At 41.4% G+C, this 23,064-nt stretch overlaps 1 long non-coding RNA gene across 1 annotated transcript; it reads right to left on the reverse strand.

Annotated features, from left to right (window-relative positions):
• Positions 1-1,711: 1,711 nt before the first annotated feature.
• Positions 1,712-22,038, reverse strand: LOC144296032 (uncharacterized). Its single transcript, XR_013363173.1, has 3 exons — positions 21,686-22,038; positions 16,328-16,376; positions 1,712-5,211 (listed from the first exon to the last, which is right to left on the reverse strand). It is a non-coding gene; the product is annotated as an uncharacterized LOC144296032 (long non-coding RNA).
• Positions 22,039-23,064: the final 1,026 nt, after the last annotated feature.

Below are 23,064 nucleotides of genomic sequence, written 5' to 3' on the forward strand. Positions count from 1 at the left end.
AAGGGAAGAGCCCCTCTTTCAGAAGGACCCAGTAACTATCTTTTGACATTTTGTCTCACAATTAATTAGATCCTGTGAGTGAAGCTGTGAGGTATCTCATTGAGATCATGGAGAATGGCAGAAGCTGTCCACGTGTGGATTCAGGAACATAGGTGCAGTCAGAGAATGTTCTCTAAGAATTGAGTGTCATTGATTCAGTTGGTGCTAGTCACATCTGGAGCAATTTGGGATCTCTGAATGCCAGTTTCATCCTGGATGTTGTCTTTGAGGTTGTTAGTTTTAGTTTGAAAGGCCAAGAGTCTTTGGAAAGTCTTTGTGGAAATGACAGGAACCCTCTGAAGATCTGAGAAGAGCTGTGTCAGAAGAGAATAAGTGGGATTCTAATTAGAAAGACCACCACAAAGAAACATGGGCTTTCGGCCATGACTGTGACCTTTCAGAAAGGCATTTGTCCTTCTTGCTTCTGCTCTCTAGCTCTGTAAACTGGTCCTGAGACACACATAGATTTCTGAAGCTCCCAGGAGGGGAGAGGAAGATCCCCTCAGCGATGCATCCACACAGAATGGTTGTAGTTCTGAGGCCATGGCAAGATATATGAGCACCAGCAGTCCCCAGGGATGTCCCATTGGAGCCAGAGAAAGGGCTGCCCCACACAAGCAGCTACTGCAGAGGGATTCTTCAGGGCAGCAGATCAACCCCCCTCTTTGTGGGGCTCCTGACCCACCTATTACATTGTATATATCACATCTGAGATTACAAAGTAACCGTAGCTATTTTATTAAAATAGAATAGAAAGCTATTATGATTCAAACACACATGAGTTCTTGTGTATTTATTTATTAAAAGTTTTAATCAGTCACAATCTTGCCTTAGATAACTCTCATGGGACACTAGAGGACACCACCAGTGTATATGGAATTACGTTAAAGGGGAAGCGGTGTAGGGTAGATAAGCAGATCTGCCCTGAAATACCCAGACTTGGGTTCAGGCCTTAGCTCTGATTAGAACGCTGGACGCATCTGTAGATAGGAAAACCGAATCAGATGATTCTTCTATTTTATGTGTTAGAATTTTGAACAAGTCAGCTTTCACATACTGCTTTGTTTTCTATCTTCTGTGAGTGTCTTGACTCCACCAATAGTTTGAAAACACATGGTGGGCAGAGATCCTGTATGTTATTCCTTTTACAAACTCACTGAGATCTAATCAGAGCTCATGGTATGTCGGTGGCCATGTAAGTCCTTTGCAAAACAATTGTGTGAACAAATGGCCTTGAATCTGTCTAAACTCAACCTCATAATTGCCAGACAAAAATAAAATATTTTCTTTAACACTGTGCCATCTAGGTAATATAATTGACTTTGCTTTAAGAAAACTGTTTGCACCTCTCTCTCTTAAATAAATCAGTCAATCAATCTTTCATAAATGGGCAGGTGCATAGGTGGTGCGGTCCAACTCTTGGTTTCAGCTCAGGTCATGATCTCAGAGTCATGCAATCAAGCCCCCATTCCAGGTTCCACATTCAGCGCAGTCTGCTTGAGATTCTCTCTTCCTCTCCCCCTGCCCCTCCTGCTTGTGCTCTCTCTCTTGCTCTAAAGAAGAAGAGAAAGAAGAAGAAGAAGAAGAAGAAGAAGAAGAAGAAGAAGAAGAAGAAGAAGAAGAAGAAGAAGAAGAAGAAGAAAGAAGAAGAAAAGAAGGAGAAGGAGAAGGAGAAAAAGAAAGAAATCTTAAAAAAAAAAACTGCACCAAAAATCTTACAAACATTGGCAGCTGTCAGTGATTCTTTGTCTTCTAAGTGGGGTTTGTCTCAGCCAGGGGGTTGCAGAAAATGTGAGGCACTCTCCGAAAGGGTAATTTGAGAGTTGGTTAAGGAACTGTTTACAAGGGTGTGAGCAGGGTTTAGGAAAAGCCTAAAGGGATGATGTACCAGGAACCTGCACGAGCAGGAGCAGCAAGGACATCCCTCACCAGGTAGAGGCCTAAAGGGAAGGTAGAGGGAGCAGGTGCTGACAGCAGCAGCGAGAGCTGAATGGAGAGGTGCCCAAAAAGGGCAATGCAGCCACCTGGCAGAGAAGCAGCCAGGAAAAGCAGCACCGAAACCTCCTGTCCCTCTGGCCACCTGTATAGTGAAGCCTGGAGGCGTGCAATTACTCCAGAAACACTTCTTTCAATAATAACCCTCTTCCCTCCCCAGGCCATTTGAAAGATCAGAAAATTTATTTTTGGAAGACTAGTGACAGTGGTGGAAACAATTTTGTTTTAAATGAGATTGTGTGATCAGAAAAAGCCAAGCCAGGAAGTCACAAACCAAATCACTGGAAGCAAAAGAGATCCTTTCCAAGAGCATCTCAGAGAACCTTCAGGCTGGGGACATGTGGGAAGAGAAACTGAGCCTCCAGAGCAGTTATCAGGGTTCATAATGAGAGAGAATTAACTCTTTTCTCCATATCAGCTGACCCAAAATATTCTGCATTTTGGCTAGCATTTTCCTTGAAATATATTCTCAGTATTTCTATCAATGAGATATATTCTTTTTAAATCTCTGAATGGTGCCTGGGTGGCTCAGTGGTTGAGCGTCTGTCTGCCTTTGGCTCAGGGCGTGATCCCGTGGTCCTGGGATTGAGTCCTGCAGCAGGCTCCTCTTAGGGAGCGTCCTTCTCCCTCTACCCGTGTCTCTGTCTCTTTCTGTGTCTCTCATGAATAAATAAATAAAATCTTTTAAAAAAATCTCTGCTCTCCTTTGATTAGCAAATCTAGCTCTGGAGCTGTTTCTAGAATAATGAGACCATTTAGGTTCTTCCCAATCCCCACACCCACCTCCTCTCTGGGCATTGTTCTTGCTCAGGCTCTAGTTGCAGTGAGGTGCCTACCTGCACGGGGTGCTTCTAAGTGTGGGTGGGAGAGACTAAGGGAGCAGTGAATACATGTTTAAAAGGGCTCCAGTTCAGGTGCCTGGGTGATTCGGTCAGTTAAGCATCTGCCTTTGGCTCAGGTCATGATCTCAGGGTCTTGGGATTGAGCCTCCACTCAGCAGGGAGTCTGCTTCTCCCTTTGCCTCTCCCACAAAAACCTTATGCTCACTCTCTCTCCCTTTCAAATAAATAACTAAAATCTTTTTTAAAAAATAAAAACAAAAGGGCCCCAGCTCATAGCACCACATCAAATGTGAAGGGAAAATGGAAGGAGAGGGGGAATCCTTTGGAGAGGCAAGCACATTGGGCAGCACACCAGAGCCTTCCATACTATGAATATGGCCCTCTCATCTTGCTTGTGTGGCATCTACACACCTTAAAAAAAATGCCTGACGGGCACTTGGGTGGCTCAGTGATTGAGCATCTGCATTTGGCTCAGGTCCTGATCCCAGTGTCCTGGGATCGAGTCCTGCATCAGGCTTCCTGCATGGAGCCTCTTCTCCCTCTGCCTATGTCTCTGCCTCTCTTTCTGTGTCTCTCATGAATAAATAAATAAAATATTTTTTTAAAGAAAAACCCTGACAATTGTCCCATCCTCTGTCCCCACCCCCAACAAGAGACCCATGGGGAAACATGCAGAAATCCATGCTGTCTGCACAAAGCAAACAAATGGTGACGTGCTTCACACACCATTCTGTACCTTGCTATTTCACTCTAGCTCTTAACCATAACCTATAAGATATTGAACATTTTCCCTATCAGTACAGAGAGAAGCTTTTTTATTCTTTGTTTTGTTTGTTTACAGCTCTATATTATTTCATAATACTGATGTATCATAATTCATTTAAACAGTCCCTTATGATAGAAAATTTAGGTTGCATTGTCAAACTTTCTGATCTTTGCCAACCTGATAGGTGATAGATGATGATTCGGAGTACTTTTCATTGCATTTATCTTATTAGGAGTGAAACTGAACATCTTTTCATGTATTTAAGAGACCTTTGTATTTTCCTTTCTGTAAGCAACCTGTTTATATACATTTCCATTTTTTCCATTAGGTTCTTGGTCTTTTATTAGCGATAGGAAACCAACCTCTAAATCTGGGGGCTGAAAAGCAACGGAATTAAAACTTGTTAAAAATTTCTGAAGCAAAAAACAATGTAATTATATTTAGATGGCAAATCAACTCCACTGTCTTAACACGCAGCATTTGTTCTTACTTTATAAATTTAACTTAACAGAACAGAAAATACATTGCCGAAGCCACGAAACTCTTATAATCGGAAGACTAGAAAGATCAGAGATCTTCCACATTTAGTTGATAGAATTAGTTAGTAGAATAGAAAACCTCCAGATTCCTAGCCCAGGGATCTTTGCATTCTACTTTGCTGTTCCTTTTAATCTGCTATTTAGAGAAACCAGAATTTTCTGTCCTTGGCTGAAAGTTTCTTTTCTAAAGATATGTGAATAGGCAGTGCCAAACCTTTGAAGAAAGCCTGGGATAGCTGAGTTCAGTTTTGCTGGGGGGCTTTTCCTAACTGCCTCCCTGACTCTCACAACCTTGACCTTGAACTTCTATAAAGGAAAAAGGTCAGCAGCACTGGGTAGGAAACAAATATTTTGGATTTCTCTCCAGTGATAGCACAGAATAAGGCAACCGGGGCAGAGGTGTGGCCAGGAAGGCTTCAGAGTCCAGCATTGGGCTGAATCCCACCATCCAAGGTAAACATACAGCTGAGTGAAATTTCAGGCCCTTGGCTCTTTGCCTTTATGTGTGATCCCCTATAAAAGGATGTGATATTTGATGAGGAACAAAAGATTTGAGCAAACCAGGTAATAATCACGTACTGATAGTAGATACAGGAGCTTAATTGTTTAGTTCCTGGCTTAATAAATGCAATGGGGGGGATCCCTGGGTGGCGCAGCCGTTTGGCGCCTGCCTTTGGCCCAGGGCGTGATCCTGGAGACCCAGGATCGAATCCCACATCGGGCTCCTGGTCCATGGAGCCTGCTTCTCCCTCTGCCTGTGTCTCTGCCTCTCTCTCTCTCTCTGTGACTATCATAAATAAATAAAAATTAAAAAAAATAATAAATGCAATGGGATACAAAATTTCAAATGTAAAGACTCCAGCAGAAGCAGTGCATTGGGAACAATATAGACTCCACTTTGAGCTCCAGGCTGAGTAAGGATGCATTGGAGGGTGAGGAACCAGAGGCCAAACTCTCTTCTTTGAGTAGAGATGAAATCAGTTCATGCCCATATGTCCTTCTAGCAGTATCTGAAGAAAAACAGGTATTCCTATGCAAGAATGAGAGAATGGGCTGGGTTGAGTTGTGCCATGAAGGAGAGAGAGAGTAGCAGATCATCTCTGATGGATCACATGCAGGGCTGTCTTAGCAATAGTCCAAGAAAAAGCTGCCTCTACATAGTCAGGACTGCCCTGTACAGTTGGGCAGCTTGGGCACTGCTCAATGGCACCATCTGAAAAGAGTGCCCAGGCTGAAATCTAGCCAGCCTATCACTCCCAAATTGTGTGGAGAAAAGGATTCTTTTTGTAAACGTTTCTTCAGGGCTGCATCTTCCTAATTCAGGCCAACGTGTCATGTAGACTCCTGGCAGCCTGAGGTTTTGTTTTTTTTTTTTTTTTTTAAGACTTTATTTATTTATTCATGAGACACACACACACAGAGGCAGAGACACAGGCAGAGGGAGAAGCAGGCTCCATGCAAGGAGCCTGATGTGGGACTCGATCCCCGGTCTGAAGCGGCGCTAAACCACTGAGCCACCCGGGCTGCCCAACCTGAGATCTTATTGTAAATGCAGAACCTCAAGTCCTCACCCCATCCTAACCGCTCAATCAGAAACTTCCCATTTACAATATCCCAGGTGACTTGAACACTCATTAATCTGAGAAGCACTGCCCTAAAGCACAGAAGAACACATTTCACTTTGCAGAAGGGAAAACAGATACACAGGAAAGTGTTGTGCTTAGAGAAGAGGCGGGGTTGCACTTGGGCCTCCTGAGCTCCAGCCCTTTACTAACTTTTCCAGTAACTTTTTATTAACCCTGATCTGTTTTATCATAGTAGCACAGGACAAGGACACATGGCCTGAATCCCTCATTACTTTAAGGGTTCGGAGCCTCCTGGAATCCTCAACACTTGGCACATATTTTTTTTTTTTCAGGACTCTCTGTTCATGTTGGAATGGGGATCCTCAGATTATATCTGACCCAGAGCCGTGGAGCTGCTCCCGCCCTGATCCTGCTAAGAGCTTCAGTCCTCAGATTCTGGCCAGTCCCCAGTTCTAAGAGTGTAGGAGGGCTAGATTGTGTGTGTGTGTGTGTGTGTGTGTGTGTGTGTGTGGTGTCTCAGAGTGCACACAAGCATGAGGTGAGGATGGGTTTACAAGGCAGACAGAACCACACTACATGCACATCTTGCTTTTCTACCTGTCTTTTGATTTAGAGTTAGTACTCTGCTAAGGGCCTCAGCCACCCACTCAATCTGTCACAGAGTCCCAAAGAACCTGTCCCTAAATGTTCTTTGCATTTCTCATCTGTGCAAACAGATGGTACTTCTACATTTGGACTGTCTTTCAATGGAAGTTATTCCGTTATTTTTGGTATAATTACTTTCAAATTACTTTCAGTTACTTCCCCCCCACCCCCGCCCGTCTCTGTCTCTCTCTCTCTTAAATTAAATCACCTCACTAGTGACTACTGCTAGCTGATGTCCAGCTTATAGGAATAGAAGGAAAGTCTTGAGGCAAAAGTATTGAGGAGGGAATTCCCAGTTTTTTAAAAAGTGCAAATGTTGGGGCACCTGGGTGGCTCAAGGGTTGAGCATCTGCCTTTGGCTCAAGTCGTGATCCCGGGGTCCTGGGATCAAGTCCCACATCAGGTTCCCCGCAGGGAGCCTGCTTCTCCCTCTGCCTGTGTCTCTGCCTCTCCCTCTGTGTCTCTCGTGAATAAATAAAATCTTGAAAAATAAATAAATAAAATAAAAATAAAAAATTCAGATGCTTTGTAAAATTCAATGCATCTGTAAAATTCTGCTTACAATTTATCCATTTGGAGTAGGGAGCATCATTCACAGTTAAATATCAGCTTGCCACTTCTCAGAGAAAAGCTATTCGTTTTTCTCCTTAGCATTTTCTCATTATCTCTTTGTTACTTCTCTCTTTCTCCTCTCCCCTCTCCCCTGTCCACTGTCTCCTTTCCCTCCCCATCTCTCCTCTCCGCCTCCCATCAGAGGCGACCTCTTGCATTTTCTCTAAGCTGATTATCACTTTCCAAGTTCTCTTTTGTGAGTCCCAGGAAAGAAAGGAAGACAGTGGAAACAGGTGTCCGGTATGCGAGCCTATTCCCAACAGGGGCTTCTCCACCTGTCCCGCTCCATCCCTCTGTTCCTCATGACTCCAGGGGCTGGAGCTTGGGGACCCTTGGTGCTTATGCACACGGAGGCCGCTGAGTCTCTACAGCTGATGCAAATCCTTGCTTAGGAAGCCACTAATTTCTGTCCCTGCTCACAGACCTCCCCCCTCTTCCAACCCCGCTTCTTGCCATTTGTCAGGTAGGCAGAAGGAGGGTTGAAGGAGTTTCCACCAATACTTTCTATCAAAACAAAAGCCAGAGGAAGAGCATCTGTCTTAGCCCAGGAGAGGAAGGGGTAGGGTCTAAGTCTAAGAAAAGCGGAGATTTTACATTTTTGTGTGACCACTGATCAAAGACACAGAAGGAGGGCTGGGTGGTTTTGTGACTTCTTCCAGCCTGCTCATGCTAGTGAGAGGATGCTTTGGACTCATATCCCTTTTCTTCTCTCTCTTGTCTCACGCACTTGGCCTTCAAACCAAGGAAGAAGTTTTTCCAAAGGGAGTCTCAGCTCACTAATAATCAAGTTATATGGAATGTAGAGAGGAAGGAGACATTTTTAAATCAAAGGCACTGGGACTAGCCCAAGCCACATATCATTAATTTGGTCTGTTGCTTCCCCTCTGTGAATCTGAATTCTATTGGACTTCAAAATAGGATAATGCTAGTGATCTAACCCATGATTTTGAAAGAATCATGTTAGATAATGTATGCGAACACATTTTGGAAGGTATAAATTGCTCTAAGAGTGGAAGGAGCTACTGATATCAACTTACTGCTCCAGGGCTCTGTGGATATAAGTTTGAGTACAAATTCCTTACCAATCCAAGAGTTCACAATAAAATCAGGGAGTTCAGACATAGAGTAGTAAAGAACAGCTAGTAATAGGAGACAACATGGGATAAGGAGTAGATGCATATGGTATGGTACATAAATGAATAGCTACAGACCTATAAGGTGTAAAAAAAAAAAAATACAGACTGAAGAGTGATTTGGGAAGTTTGGGAAGTTCCCATTAAAGAGATGGGAGCAAAAATACAGACCATAGAGTGATTTGGGAAGTCCCCATTGAAGAGATGGGAGCTTGTAGGAGTTAAATTGTGTCCCCCAAAAAGATATGTTGAAGCCCTACCGCCCCAGACATCACACGTGAACTTATTTGGAAGGAGGGTTCTTGCAAGATGTATTAGTTAAAATCAGATCACACTGGATAAGGATGGGCCCTTTAATCCAACATGACCAGTGTCCTTGTAAGAAGGGCAGAAAGAGACACAGGGAGAACACTACGTGACCATACACACACACGAGCAGAGACACCATGTGACAGCAGAGGCAGAGACTGGAGAGATGCAGCCACAAGCCAAGGAAGGCTGAGGACTGCTGACTAGCACCAGAAGCTGGGAAGAGGCGAGGAAGAATTCTCCCCTACAGATTTCAGAGGGAGCACAGCTCTGCTGACACCTTAACCTCAGACTTCTGGCCCCCAGAACTGTGAGACTGATTTCCATTGTTTCAATCCACCCAGATGGGGCACCGTTCAAGCAGGCCTTGGAAATGAAAACAGGAGCTGAACAGGGTCTCGTGAGCCATGCTTTATTCCCACAGGCAAAGCAGAAGAGAAGGATATTCTCTGTATGACATGAGATCACAGAGGAACATTCACCAGTCAAGTTAATCATTTCTCAGTGTGCTATAACATGCTGGAAAAATATCTGTGTTCCATCTGGATAAGATCAGCAATTTCTATTTTACTATCTAGTGATCAGTATCATCAACTTTACTACTCTGTATATTTGATTTGGCTGCACAGACCCTTTTTAAAACCCTTTTCCTTGCCTATTATCTATTTATTTCCCATGAAGAATCATGCTGGCCCTGTTCTCATCTTTTTAAAAAAAATCATAGTTTGGCTTTCACATTTATTGGTATCAGATATTGGTGGTACCCAAATTTCCTGGTAAATTTTGACATTTAGCTCGGAAGAAAACGGCATGAAAGTTGTAACAAGAAACTCCTAAGCCCTATGATGAGCGCTGTTGGATACTCAACAGATTTTGCTTCCAGGAAATCCTGTTCTCTGAAGAAGCTGTTATGGTCTATTGGACTAGTATCATACTTTGAGAAGGATCTGAGAGCCGTATTTACATGTTCAGCTGTCATAGATCCAAAGTAGCCATTAGTAATGATTAGGTAAATAGAATAACTTCAAATGTCCCTAAATACATATTTGCAGGATAATAGGCTATTGGGTGAGGTGTTCCTCTTTTACATAAGCTCCGTTTTTAAAGGAAATTCTGGTTAGGTTACAAGCATGCTGGGTAAGTCTGCCCTCCTCTGTGTATGTTACCAGTTAATATATCATGGTTGTATCTTATTGTGTCTTGGCATTCTTTGGGTTCATGAAGGATGATACGGAGTATGTGACATTTATTTAATGCAAAGCTCAGGATACGAATCAATATTCTAAGTCCCAGAGCAGAGGCTTTTGCTGACATGCCCCCAGAGTTAGTAATAGATGTCTATGTGTTGCTTTCCTTGTTTCATAAAGTCTATCAGAAATCAGTCATTTACACCTACGTAACCAATGGTCTCATTCAAGCATCACCTATGCATTATAAAGATTAAGATTTTACAGGGTGGAGCCAGACTGCCTAAAACTCAACACAATAGCTGTGAAATCTTGTCCAATGTAGTCAACATCCTGAGCGTCAGTTTCCTCATCAGTAAAATGAGGGTGACAACAGTATCATATGATTGTTGGGAGGCTTACCTGAGTTGAAGGCATTTAGGATAGTGCTGGGACATACAGTAAGTTCTCAGTAAATGCCTCTTACAACTTTTTGCTTTTAGCTAAATTACATGAAGTCCAATAAAATATTTTACACTAATAAGAAACTCTACTTGGCAATGGTATATGTCTCAAATTAATTTTTATTACTTATTAAATAATGTATTTCTAAGATGTCTCTTAAAACCTGTTTTATACAAGGGAGAAAAAAATGAAAGGGGTCATTGGTGGTAAAGTTTTTGGAAATCATTGTGTTTGGGGTTTTTTTTAAGACTCTTTTTTTAAACATTGTGTTGACATAGCATCCAAAACCCCAAAGGGAACACCTCCTCAAGAGAACCCAGTCCTTAGAAGCACTATAACTTTAATATAATAATAATAATAATAATAATAATAATAATAATAATAATAATGACTTGGCAATTGGACACAGAGTCTAATTCTAACTCTCTCAATTTCCCATTAAAATATCCAAGGAGACCTAGAAAAATACAAAAATGAAATGGAAATTAATTAACACTCTAACATAAAAATCTGGAAGGAATCTCCACTAGATAAAGCAGATGGAGCCAAAGAGAAGAAAAACCTGCTCAGGATGATAAGAAACTTAAAATGCAAAGCACCAAAATTAAAGCCCACAGTGCAGTAGCTGTGGACACTGTCACCATCATTGAAGGGTGCCTCTCCTCTCTCTTTGTTCATTGTCTGAGTTCCCAGGAAGGCTTCTACATTCTTCTACAGTATCACTCGCCACATCATATTGATGCTATCTGTTTATAGGTCTAAATCTGAATCTAAATTGTAAGAACCATGTACTAGTCATATCTGCATCTCCAGGAACCGAAGGGAGCTAAACAAAGACAGAGAGAGAGAGAGTAAAGTAGCTCTGGGATATACAGAGGTGTCTCTATTTGAGTCGTTGGCTGAATACCTAGCTGCACATGTGTGAAGTGTGATTGCACGTGGACAGGCAAAGAATCACCAGAAAGCATTTGATGAAACAATTTCTGGAGCTCGTGTAAAGCTAAGGATCATTCCTGCTTTGACCAGTCAGGGTAGAGAGAACTCCTAATACGTGGGCATGGGTGATGGATGCTGGAGCAGGCTTGCACAAACTTGAGGTAGCTGATTGTTAACTTTCAGGGATTTTGACAGATGTTTGATGTCACATTGGTAGATTGAAACTGGCCATAGGGGATCCCTGGGTGGCTCAGCGGTTTAGCGCCCGCCTTTGGCCCAGGGCGGGATCCTGGAGTCCCGGGATCGAGTCCCACGTCGGGCTCCCAGCATGGAGCCTGCTTCTCCCTCCTCCTGTGTCTCTGCCTCTCTCTCTCTCTATGTCTATCATAAATAAATTAAAAAAAAAAAAAAAGAAACTGGCCATAATAGAAAGTAAACAAGCGCTGTAAATTGGGTTATTTTTTTCTTAGAGAACAAGCTGTTAAATATTCACCAGCACACCACTGAGCTTGGTGTAGAGTCTTTAGAAAGAACTATGCTTTAGTAGTTTAGTAGTTTTGTCTAGGACAAAATCTGCCCTAAAAAAAATACAAAAACAAAAACTAAAAGGGCAAGCCTCAAAAGCATCAAGCTGATCTACAAGTGACTTAACTAACTCCCCTTCAGTTGGACATGCTTGAATGTAATACAACGAAATCCAACTCTTAACACAATAACGTTTATAATCATATGAATAGCCTTACATCTATTAAATAAATTTAATTAATTATCAAAATCCTTTTCACAAAGAAAACTCCAAGCCCAGAGGATCTCACTGGATTCTATGAAACATTTAAGGAAGAAATAAGACCAGGTCTATACAGACTTTTCTAGAAAACAGAAGAGGAGGAACTACTACCTAATTCAAAAGGCTATGAGGCCATCATCACCCTGATATCAAGACAAGGCAAGAACATTCCAAGACATTACATTACATTACATTACATTACATTACATTACATTACAAGGAAACTGCAGGCCAATATCCCTCATGAACATAACTATAAAATATTTAACAAAATATTAACAAATGAAATCTGTCAATAGGGATAATAATAAATGATAAGCCAGTGTTGTTCACCCCAGGAGTTGGATGTCAGTTTAACATTTGAAAAATCAATCCATATAATTCACCATATTAACCATATTAACACATTAATATAAGAGAACTCAGACATGAGACTGTACTATATGATTCCATTTATTTATTTATTTTTAAGATTTTATTTATTTATTCATGAGAGACACACACACAGAGAGAAAGGGGGGGCAGAGACACAGGTAGAGGGAGAAGCAGGCTCCATGCAGGAAGCCCAACGTGGGACTCGATCTTGGGTCTCTAGGATCATGCCCTGGGCTGAGGGCAGCGCTAAACCACCGAGCCACCTGTGCTGCCCCATATGATTCTATTTATATGAAATTCTAGAAAAGGCAAAACTGGAGTGGCCAAAAGCAGATCAGCAGATCTGGGGCTGGGATGGAAAGAGAAGATGTATTGCAAAGCAGTACAAGGAAACTTTTGGGTGTGATGGAAATGTTATATTTCTTTTTTTATTGGAATATAATTAGCATATAATGTTATATTAGTTTCTGGTGCACAAAATAGTGGTTGGAGAAATGTTACATTTCTTTTTTTTTAATGTTACATTTCTTAATAGTGGATGTAGTTATGTGACAAAATTTATCAAACGGTACACTTAAAATGGGGGGATTTCATTTAATGTAAATTACACCTTAATAAAGCTCATTAAAACTTTTTTTCAGCCCAGATCAGCAAATGCCCTCATAGCAAAAGCAGCTTCTATAATCCTCTCCATTCTCTAGGTCTCCTCTTTCATCTTCCTTGTTTAGCCTAGTGACACCTTAGCACAATACAACGTCAACTCTGGATGGCTGGTCCAATTGCCCTGGCCTGCCACCACCAGAAATGGGGGTCAGTCATTTTCTCCATGTGGAGTCTCTGAGAAAAGGTGAAGCATGTGCTTCCAGGCTCCTCCTTCCTTCAATGCTTTTGTCAAGTGAGTGAAGGCCTAAGGCGGGCCTCCAGATAGACTCTCTATGGCTTAGTCAGAAACATCTGTTCATTTATCAGTGACAATAAATATGTCAAGGACTGGACTTAGAAGTCAAGTGACCAAATTTTAGAACTGGCTCCATGTGAGGCTGAAGAAGTGAACAAGTTGCTTAACATCCTTGGCCTTAATACTATCCTTCAAAAAATAAAGATTGATAATTCCTAAAGTGTTTCCAATAAAATCGGAGTCCACACTTTCCAGAGGAAAGACTTCTACACGATTCCTACTCTTTTCTTATAGAATCGTTTAGAACTGTGCATCTGCTTTCTATTTATAACTTCAAAAATCATGTCTGTGATATTTTAATGCCCAATCACATTCAATTTAGTAGACTTACTATATAATACTACCTTATCCACCTAGCACTCAGCTCTCCTGATTTCTCAATTCTCCAGAATAAAAATCAAGGATCAGATTTAAAAGCTTTGAAAGAGGGAGGAGGAGAGGAGCTCTGAGCAGTCTATTCAAAGATTGGGAAATTTTTTTAAAAGAAGAAATCTATAGGCTTCCTTAGGGTTAACTCGCTGGGAACTTTACATCCAAACCTAATAAAATTAGTTAATTTGTTCTCAAAACCGTGCTAGATAATCATCAGCAAATTAAAAGGTACTGACAAAGCAATTACAAAGGACAACGTAGAAAAACCATAAAATATGGGTACAATAAAATACAGATGGTTCTATTGTAGAAAATAAACTGTTCTGAACACATACTTCCAACAGATCCTAAGGCAAGTACTGGTATTTTGGAGCTAAATACAGTTACTGATCTCATTAACACTACTATCTTGTGTTCTAAGGGACAGTCTCCCAGACATCCAGAAAACTGGATGGATTCTCCAGAATGACTCAACTTTTGACAGTTTTGGAAAGCTGCTGTTTACTATAGCATATTTTATTTAGCAGCTGTTTCATACATGTAAATGTTATGTTCTTTACCAACCTGAAGCTACATGAGGGGAAGGCTAGGTCATATACGCTCTGTGCCTCCCATACAACTGTCTTCATCTATGTTGTGAGACCAGTGATACACCTTCACAGTGGGTGTAGTTTAGGAAAGGGACCCTAGTGTCTAGACAGAGGCTGGCACATAGCTGGTCCTCAGTTAATGTTGGCAGAATGAATGACGTTAGTTTGTTGTGCAGTTTTAGAAGTGCTTGGATTATTACTGATTTAGAGATACCTGTGCTTTCTTCAAAGCTGTGCAACATGCTTGGAGTGCCATCCTTTCTCTCTAAAAAGTTTACTAATCCTCCCTACATAAAATAGTTTCTGAAATCCCACAAATTCCCAAAGATTTTCCTGAAATGGTCTGATGGTTTCTCTCTAATCACACGAGGAGTAGATTGCAAACTTCCATGGCTTTTGTCCCTATGCTCTTCCCAAAATGTTCTAGCGCTGGAGAAGAACTCAAAATTTCTTTGATCTCTGACTCATATTTCACACAAATAGTTTACAGACTGAGCCTAAGATTTACATTTTGACTTCTCTTTTCTCTTTCTGTACTCACATCACATGGTTATCTTATATTACATGTTTTTAGTGTCTTGGTGAAATGTACCTTTGTAATGATTTTTTTATAGTTTCCTGTAGGCAATTAGGTGCATAAAAACGTCTTAAGAAATATGAAATAAGGAGTCAAGGATTCAAGCACTTCTAAAATAATATTTTCATTGGATACTTTCTGACAACAAAATATTTTAGAATGAATAAAGGAGAGTGTTCATTTGTGATCGACTCTCCTGTAAAATTCTGGGACAGGTCAACAGGTCTATTGTGTACCTCTTACACAGCTCATGTAGAGCTATGTGAAGGAGAGGATAACAAAGTGATAGAATCCAGTGGAATGATTCAACATGAGTATTTAATATATTTGATTTATCTTTGTACAAATATAATAATAAAACACATTATAATCTTGGCAAATTCAAAACAAGGAAAAATGCTCCATGTTCTTACTACCCTGACAAGATGATTTGTATAGACTTTCAAAGTGCTATGGGCACAGTACCTAGCAGAAAACTTGGTTCCTGCTCCTCCCTGGAAGAGTTGTAGATCTCGGTGGGAGAAGACAAGAGCTACACAGTTGATGTAGTTTCAAAATGAGGTGAAACCATGCATAGTTTCCAAGTGCTAAATGGAATTTACAAAGTATTTACAGAGTAGTATTTACAAAGGAGATAAAGAATAGACCCTATAGAATCTTGGCCTCCCAAAGTGCTTTAAGGTACTCTACCCAAAGCATGAGAAACTATCCAAAAAACAAGACCCTCTCTTCTAATGACCCGCTGGCCGGATAACAAGCATTGAGGAAATGTTCCTGGCACCAGAAACATTCACTGAGCAGGTGGGAGACAAGGATTCTTAGCCCATCAACTGTGATGCAACAAAACCTTCAAATAAGTAGGGTTATGAGAGGTTTTTCAAAGCTTTATTCCTATTACGCCACTGCTTAGATATAGCTCGACACCTCTGTAGAGTTCTGGCCAAAACAAACTCAAGGTTAGGCCTGAACATTTGGGCAGTTGTTAAAACACTCTGCAGCTCAAGGATTCTCTCTGAACAAATGGCAGCCTGAGATAAGCAAGCAGTCATGAATATTTGTGCTGGGAAGTTTTTAAAATGTGCACTTTTGGGCAGCCTGGGTAGCTCAGGGGTTTAGCGCTGCCTTCGGCCCAGGGCCTGATCCTGGAGACCTGGAATCGAGTCCCATGTGGTCTCCCTGCATGGAGCCTGCTTCTCCCTCTGCCTGTGTCTCTGCCTGTCTCTCTCTCTCTCTCTCTCTCTGTGTGTGGTGTGTGTCTCTCATTAATAAATAAATAAAATCTTTTAAAAAAAATGTGCACTTCTGTGTGTGGGATATGTGCCAAATTTCCCCACTTGATGAAGAGCACTGCTACCTTGATACTGGGTGGGTGGTATTCTCTTTTCATGAAGTGGTATCAGGGCTGCTTTCCACTCTAGGCCCAAGAATTTGCAATTAGTTAGGATCTTCCAATTCAAACCTACAGTTTTTAGTTTTGAAATTCAAATTCCTTGCAGCTTAAATATTATTTGCTTCTCTCAAATCAAATTTCAAAAACAGTAAAACAAGGTAATGAATGTCCACTCTAATGTTGCTCATTCACTGGCCTGCTAATATTTCTAAAATTCTTTCCAAATCACAAACATTGTAACTTACCAGGGGATTCCAGAAAATTGGGTAAACAATGATTCTCTCTACATATCACCTAGGATAGAACAGAATCATAGAATATTAGAGCTGTGCCTGAGTCTCGGAGATTATCACGTCCCATTCCTCCATTTTACAGTGGAGATTTTGAGAGATTAAAAGATTATCAAGGTAATGTCATAGCTAATTAGGAGAAGAATCCTTATGTGCACTTCCACCCTAGTGAACATTCAATAAATTATTTATTTGTTCAATGTCTTGCTTATATTAAGAATTTGTATGTTCTTGCCTCTGGATTTACCAAGATGGAAAAAATTACTCAAGAAGTTTACATTCACGATTGCTTAGAGTTAGATCTTAGAAAAATGTTAAATATTTAATATGTAATACTCTCTTTGATTAAAAAAAATCTTTCTTAACTATTTCAATTTAAGAAGGATGGCAGTAATATGGTTCAGATCCTAAAAACTAAAGGAGATCCTCATTATCCCAATATGAATCATCCAGGTGTCCAAGCTCTGACACTGTAAGGAAGCAAGAGTGTTTTTAATAAGAAAATTTTCACTAGACAAATGCCCACTTGAAAACTAGTGACTAAATATCCCTTCTCACTCAGCACGGTGTTTATATTCATCCTTTGGGCCAACATTTTTGTTGTTCAGTCTTTCCCCAATCATTAAAAACATCCACACAATGCCAACTGGTTGCAAAGTAAAATTGAATCCCTTACCTAAAGAATTCATAAAGTAAATCAAGTTTATGTGGAAGAACTGCTCAACTACATGCAAGACCACTGATAAATGAAGAGCTGCTAAAAATAAAATGGTCAATGGGAGAGAAAATCCTAAGAATGGTGACTAAAATTTATTCCAAAAAAGAATGGTCCAGGGGTACCTGGGTGGCTCAGTTGGCTAAACCACCGACTCTTGATTTCTGCTCAGGTCATGATCTCATGGGTCATGAGATCAAGCTCTGTCCTGGGCTCCACATTGGGTGTTGGGCATGGGCCCTGCTTAAGATCCCCCTGCTCCCTCTGTCCCTACCCCATCCTCACCCCTACCTCACCCCTGCACTCATGCACGTGTGAGCTCTCTTTGTCTTTAAAAAAAAAAAAGTCTGAGTATCCTTAAATTAAGAGAAGCCCTTGAAAAACTTAATAAAGTTCTTAAATATCTTTCCAAGAATGTTCCTCTTTATAATTACAGGATGAAACTCGATCAAGAAGTGGAAGCCATTGTACTCTGCCAGAGTATACTTTTTTTCAGAAAAATCACACACTCCAAGAAAGAATGAATATTTAGGTCATCCTTTGTTCATGCTCAGAATAAAACATGGTTTTAATTTAAATATGTGTTTTTTATATAAAGTAGGATAAAATTATCTTTAAGGTTTTGTTTGATTCTTAAAGATCTAGTTCCCACCACTTTTTAATTCAGACATTTGTTCTCAATATCAAGTATACTCAATTTCAGTAACAGAGATGACCTGTAACTGGAGAGATGAAGGATGAGAAAGTGTAGCGACTTTTCTCGGGTCTCACATCTAGTACTGGCGGTATTGAGTCACTGGATGCTCCCATCGCCCAGAGATTGCTAATCTCTGTGCAAAGAGGTAAAGAATTCACTTTGCATTTAACGTGGCTTTTCAATCAAGGTAAGAATTTGATGGCAGGAGAAGTAAAAGACGCTAAGGAAAGATCTTATAGAAGATCAAATAAAATTTGTTTTCCCTTCACTTTAGCTAAAGAAATGACATGTCTAAAATTGATCCTAATCCTAAACGTACATTCCAGGGATAAGACTTGCCCATTTTAAAGTGTATTCTGGTGCAATTAAGAGACACACTTAAGATAGGGATTAATCTTGATTATACTGTTCAGGGTTCTTTTTTAAAGAGAGAGTACACAGAGGAAAGTATGACACTCCCTGGCACCTTCACCCCTGCTGCCTCGCTCCTGCAGCAAGTGACAATATAAGGCTAAAATCAGTCCCAAGGTATTGTGGACTGGATGTTTGTATCCTCCCAAATTCATATGCTGAAGCCCTAACCTTCAACATGATGGTATTTGGAGGTGGGGCCTTTGGGATGTAATGAGGGTTAGTTGAGGTCATGAGGGTGGGGCCCCACGATGAGATCAGCAGATGTGTTAGTGCTCCCTTTCTCTCTCTCTCCTCTGCCGCATTAGGACACAGAGGGAAGGTGGCCATCAGCAAGCCAAGAAGTGGGCCACACCAGGAATTCCCCTTGATCTTGGACTTCATAGCCTCCAGAACTGTGGGAATATAATGTTTACTGTTGGGATGCCTGGGTGGCTCAGTGGTTGAACATCTGCCTTCGGCTCAGGTAGTGATTCTGGAGTCCTGGGATTGAGTCTGTATCAGGCTTGATATAAATAAATAAATGTTTACTGTTTAAGCCACCAGCCTATAGTATTTTGTTACAGAAGCTTGAGCTAAATACAAGGTCTCCAGACCAAGGTTTGGTTCTTACTTGATGGTTTTCCAGGCGGTCACCATTTCCTCTTATGTAGACATGAAGAACGACACATCAGCATGTGGAGCCAATAGGCTAGGGATGTGCTGTCTCGCTCAGAAAGACAGGGACCCGCCTGCTTCTGCATCTCAGAGAACAAGGAATCCATGCTATCGCCTCTGGGCTGTGCCCTTGGCTCTAGACACCATTAGTTATGTTACTTCAGCCTGCCCAGAAGCCTTGGACCGCTCTGCCCTTGGGAACACAGAGGTCTCACCCTTAATCATTTTTTAGGGACTAGCTCAAGGGGGAGGGCAGGGCATCCCTAGGTTCTCAGGCCAGGTGCAGGCCTACACAGTGCCCAGGCTTCCATTCTACCAGATTTACTTGCTCCTTGGTATGGAACATGAGGGAAATCCAACAATTCCTGCTGCTGGTGGCTGTGTCATGGTGACAGAGGGAGCCCAGACTAGCTGGATGGAGAGTGAGTTTCCCCAGCATTCCCTGGCGGCTGCTCCACATGGAGCCCATCAGCTACAGCCCAGCACAGTGGTTCTGCTACCAACCTGTGTAGTTGTGTGCAGCCGCAGCACCCAGGGCTGTCAGTAACTCCCAGCAGTGAGGCCTGTGCTCCCAATAGTCTTTCCCTCACATCTTCACACCATTGGTTTCTGGAACCACTGGAAGGCTCTGGGACCAGACTGCACTGCTCTCTCTCTCAGCATGCCACCAGAGGGTGGCTCTCAGCAGGGTCCCCCTGCAAACCCCAGGATGTCGGTGGGGCTGTTTGCCTCTGTCTCTGCACAGAAGACACCACCAGCACCACAAAGTTCAGCAGACCTAACACAATGCACTAACTCATCCCTCAGTCTGCCCCAAAACAACTGGCTTCTTCAATGCTCACTGCCTCAGCTAATGGCAGCACTAAGCTCATCCACCAGTCCAGAAACCTTTCCCCTCCTTTTTCATAGACAACTGAGCCAAGACTTCTAGTCTAGACCAGAATTCCGCACTCTTCCCATTCCCTGCCTTACACTACTTATACTATTGAACTGTATCCCAACTGGTTTCTCAGACTCCAGCCTTCAATTTCTCTAATTTATTTCCTACCCATCCTTACTGATCTGTTCCTGCTCATGCTCAATAATCTCTAGGAGTTTCCCGTTATTGAAAATTTTAAATCCAAACACCTCAGTGAGACCTGCGAGACACACCACCAGGACCTGATCCAGCTTTCCTGCGCCACCTGTCACGAACTCTACCTTACACTCTGCATTCAGGCCTCTTTGGAGTATTCATTAAATGTATTCCTGGAATTCCCCCCAAATGTCCCTGCTGTGTCCCTTCTCTGGAAAGGCCCAAGCTTGGGCCAATTTTTAATCCCAATTCCAGTTCAAACATTACCGTTCTTTAGTTAACTTTTCTGCCATCTTCTCAATCTGAATTTATGCTCTGTTCTCCAAGTTCATGTGTCACTTTGTTAATTAATAAGATGACCCTCTGGTTTGCCTGGGACAGTCCTGGTTTATGTCTGATGTTCCTGATTTTTTGTTTATGTATTTGTTTGTTTGCTAGGGGAGGGGCAGAGGGAGAGGGAGTAAGAGAATCTTTAGCAAGCTCCATACCCAGCATGGAACCTGATGTAGGGCTCGATCTCATGACCCTGAGATCATGACCTGAGCTGAAACCAAGAGTCACACGCTTAACTAACTGAACCACCCAGGTGCCCACCTGATAATTTACTAATAATTCCCTCTTTTTGTTCTCGAAAATATCCAGATTAGGGCAATACATGATATGGCCACTATATAATATAATTCTTATATTCTAAAATCTTGTATACTTGTATACTTCATGTAATTATTTTTGTCCATCCCATCCTATCCCTAGGTTTGAGGTCAGGAATGGCCTCCTCTCCCCAGGCTGTCTTTCCCCAGAGTTCAGCCAGTGCCACATAGTAGATGGTCAGTATTATTTATTTTAAGTGCACTCTGGTGGGCCCTCAAGAGATGAATGTGATTTGAAAAAGCAGAGTTGAGACATTTTTAAGACTGTAATATTATAGTGATATTAGGGATAATACTAAGATATTCTATTGCAAAAAATATACTTAATTCCAACTGCATCCCAGACTTGACATGAGGATTTCCTGATCTGCTGAGCAAGAGAACACGTGAGCCTTCTGAACATGAATTTTGGGCCCTAAATACATGCTAAACATCTGAAGAATAATGGTTTAAAGGGATGTCAATTTACTGGCCTGCTCTGGATGCCCACATGTCTCAAATCAGCCCTAACTCTGAAGATAAGCAATAAGGAGTTAAAAAATGAGATATTCTAGATGTTAATAATATGTCATGCATTAATGCATATAAATTCATACCAGTGTTCACATGTTTGTAAATACATAATTAAGTGTATACTGGTGCATTCTTGTGTGTGTGTGTGTTGTGTGTATGTGTGTCTACTAGGCACATGGAGGGAAGACCTAAATCATGCGCTCACTGTAAATCCAGTGATCCCCAGACACCCATAAGCAGCTGGTAAATGGCTCCTGAGTCTGATCCCAGCCCTCAGGACAAAGACTCTTAAACCTCCTAAAGAAGACCTTCCACTTGACTCACCTGGAAGGCAAATGGACAAATATGGAAATCATCAGTACAGGTGCATGGTGTAGCAAGGATCGTAGCAGTGTCTGGGGTAAGTGGCTGGTACTGGGGGAAGGGCAGATTGAAGTACAGCAAGACATGCATTAGGACTATTTTCTTGACCCTTCTCTGGTGGTTGATGCTGGGGTCCTGGGGTTGTCAGTCTTAGCACCACATGGAGCACAGATTTTGCAGTCCCAAATTTGATTTTGTAAAGGTAGAAGGCAGTTTCAACACTTGCATTTACCTGTAGGCACACAGCAAGAAAGTGCAGCAAGGCCACAAGAATGCAGAGATCATCAGTAGCCCTTTGGGGTTTGGGGACCCAGCATCATCATAGGACCCTGGGGAGGGATTCTTGCAGAGACAATGAAAGCTGCTTGATGAGGTCGGGGCCACCAAGGAGGAGGACAAGATGAGCAAGGCTACATGGCCATTCTTGAGCTGTAAGATCCCAGGAACTCTGAAGGACCAAACAAAGGCGTGAGGGGTTAGAATAATCAAGGTTTTGAAGAGGAGATTAAGTCAAAGAAATACTAATTTGTTGCAAGTATCATGACTCTGCTGGACACCCAGTCCAACACCAGCTGGTCATTCTTGGGAAACACTGGTGTATGTGTGTATATGATTGGATTTACTGAGTTTACAAGGAGGATGAATTCATATCTGGACAGCTGGAAATCCCACTTCTGGATGCTTACATCTTGAGTGATTTCTTAGACAATGGAGAGAGAAGTAGACAGCTTGCTCATCATGGGAGCACTCATCAGCTACGTTTGGACAGGAATTTCATTGATGTTCCCATCCTGGGGTTTCTCGTCCTAATGGCATCTGGAATAACCAGCCTGATACAGAAATGAAAACAGCACCTTCAGGAAGGCAGAGTAAATGGGTGTCAATATGATGAGAGGTTCTGAGTTCTAAGGGAACATCCCAGGACTTAAAAATATTTCTTTAATGTATGCCTCTGATAGAGGCATAGGAGGTCTGAAATCCTGCCATTACATACTCCTTAATGCTATTTGTGGCATTTTGAAGTATTTTTCTGGTTGGAGGTTGTTTCTAATAGATACTGCATCCACATGGTAGTGGCACTATTGATGTAATTTTTTAGTTGATACACATCAAAGTCTCCGGCTATCCCCTCCCCAGTTTTTGTCCATTCACCAAACCATTTTCCTTAGTGTTCTGTGTATCCTCATAACATCTCTTTTTACACATACAAGCAATATAAAAATATATCCTCACTTCCGTCCTATATTCAAAAGCAACATATTATATAACATTTTGTTTTGTTTTATTTTTGTTTATTTTTTGAGATTTTTTTTAAATTAAAAAAATTTTTACTTAAAAAGTGGATGTCTGACATACTTCCATATCAGAAGTTTCCTCATTGTTTTAAAACAGTTTCTTATAATTGTCCTTTAGATTGTATAAAATATCTTGCAAATAACGTGGCAAAAACGGGTCCAGGAGAAGCTTGTCAGCATGGCCATTTTGCACATGTGCAAGTATATCTGGAAAACAAATTTTCAAAGGTGGAAAAGGATATATGGATTTGTAATTCTAATAGATATTGTGTGTATCTGTGTTTGACTTTTTTGCTTTGGAATCATTTTAGATTTA

Source organism: Canis aureus, chromosome 24 (genome assembly GCF_053574225.1).
Source record: "Canis aureus isolate CA01 chromosome 24, VMU_Caureus_v.1.0, whole genome shotgun sequence".
NCBI classification, from domain to species: Eukaryota; Metazoa; Chordata; class Mammalia; order Carnivora; family Canidae; genus Canis; species Canis aureus.